Raw genomic sequence first — 1964 nt, forward strand, 5'->3', positions numbered from 1 at the left:
TTGAACTCCTGACCTCAGGTGATCCACCTGCCTCGGCCTCCCAAAGTGCTGGGATTATAGGCATGAGCCACCACGACCAGCCTATTTTTATTTTTTTTAAGATGGAGTCTCACTCTGTAGTCCAGGCTGGAGTCCAGTGGCACGATCTCAGCTCACTGCAACCTCCACCTCCCGGGTTCAAGCGATTCTCCTGCCTCAGCCTCCTGAGTAGCTGGGCTTACAAGCACATGCCACCACACCTAGCTAATTTTCATATTTTTAGTAAAGAGGGGGTTTCACCATGTGGATCAGGCTGGTCTCGAACTCCTAACCTCTTGACTCACCTGTCTCAGCCTCCCAGAGTGCTGGGATTACAGACCTGAGCCACCGCGCCCGGCCAATTTTTCTATTTTTAGTAGAGACAGGGTTTCCCCATGTTGGCCAGGCTGGTCTCAAACTCCTGCCCTCAAGCAATCCACTCACCTAGGCCTCCCAAAGTGCTGGGATTACATGCGTGAGCCACCACGCCCGGCCCCCTTGTCTGATATCTGTGGGGCCGGCACCCCCTGCCCACAACTACTCTCTACAGTACCACCTGCTCGTATTTTATTCATAGCATTTAATGCCATCTGAAATTATCTTCTTTATTTACTTGCTAACTTGTTTGTTGGCTGCTTCCTTTCAGAGTGCCGACTCCTCAAAAGCAGAAATTTTGTTTTGTTCACTATTGTATTTTCCATGCCAAGAACAGTGCCTAGCACATGCACATAGTAGGTGCTCACGAGATATTTGTAGACTAAGTGAATGAATGAATGTGTCTCAGGTACTCATTCTGATTGCTCTCTGTGCTCCTCCATCCTCGAAACAGCCCCCCAAACATGCCTGCTGTGGAGTTGCTAACTGTATTGGCCTCCCCACTTTCCCTGGCACCCTTCACACCTGAACACAGAGATGAAGAAAAGACACTTCAGCCCGGATATACAGTGTTTGGGCTGGAATTTCAGCATCCTCACCCCCCTCATCCTGGGAAGGGCCTGAAACTTAGCAACCCCACCCCCACACAGAAACACAGTGTGGCCAGCAGGAGGAGGGGAACGGGGTTCCTGGGAGCACACAGAAGTTAGGGGAAGGGGAAACCACGCCCAGGCTCCCCCCTTCCAGCACAGTATTGCTTTGGAGAGAAGGAGGGAGAGAGGCCTCTGATTCACTCTTGAAAAACCGGCTCCTGGGTGTTTCCGGGGAGAACGCCTACTTCCCAACCTCGGCCCAGGTTGCCAGGGGGGACCCAGGGGGCCCAGGACCCCAGCATCCTGGCCCCCTGCAGACGTCACTCTCTTCTCTGGACCCAGGTAGTCAGACCTGCCCTCTCCAGCTCAGGGGAGAAGGGACAGGAGGGCAGCTTCCTGTCTGAGTGGCTGGTAAAGCAAAAGACCAGCAGGTGTGGCCCTTATGATGCGTACGGGGTAGGGGTGGGAGGGGTAGGGGGCCGAAGCTACTCAGCAACAATTGAGCCATGAGTTATTGGTATCCAGTCTAGAGGCTGTGACTCCAGTTCTGGACCCTGGGGCATGAGTTCCAGTGCCAGATGTGCCAGTTACTAGCTGTGTGACCTTGGGCAAGTCACTCCACCTCTCTGGGTCGGCTGCCTCACCTTTTTTACAAGGCACAGCACCTCCCATTGAGGTGTTTAGAGTCAATGATCCGCATGGTAAATACCTGACACGGAAGCCCTCCAATAAACGCTAGCTGGAGTGGAGTTTTTCATGATTGTTATCCAGACCCTGGTTCTCACTGCGTCTCCCCCAGACCCTGGAGGGTTCAGACGCTGTTAGCTGAGGGGAAGTGCCCAGCAAAGGGTCAGAAACACCGACCCCGCGCCTGTCCACGCTGGGATGGGGACCGTCCAGACGGGGGACGGGGGAAGGGACAAGCCCAGGGACCCCAGCCCAGCGTTGGGAGGCGTTTGTCCCCTGCCCCCCAGCAGG

At 54.6% G+C, this 1964-nt stretch overlaps 1 protein-coding gene across 1 annotated transcript in view; it reads right to left on the reverse strand.

The window, feature by feature from the left end:
- Positions 1-1610, reverse strand: part of GIPC1 (GIPC PDZ domain containing family, member 1) — a 22787-nt gene extending 21177 nt beyond the window's left edge. The window contains exon 1 of the mRNA XM_011953209.1: positions 1578-1610. The gene's annotated coding sequence lies outside the window, so the exon portion shown is untranslated. The remainder of the gene's footprint in view (positions 1-1577) is intronic.
- Positions 1611-1964: the final 354 nt, after the last annotated feature.

The sequence above is a fragment of the Colobus angolensis genome, unplaced genomic scaffold, assembly GCF_000951035.1.
Source record: "Colobus angolensis palliatus isolate OR3802 unplaced genomic scaffold, Cang.pa_1.0 Scaffold36, whole genome shotgun sequence".
NCBI lineage: Eukaryota > Metazoa > Chordata > Mammalia > Primates > Cercopithecidae > Colobus > Colobus angolensis.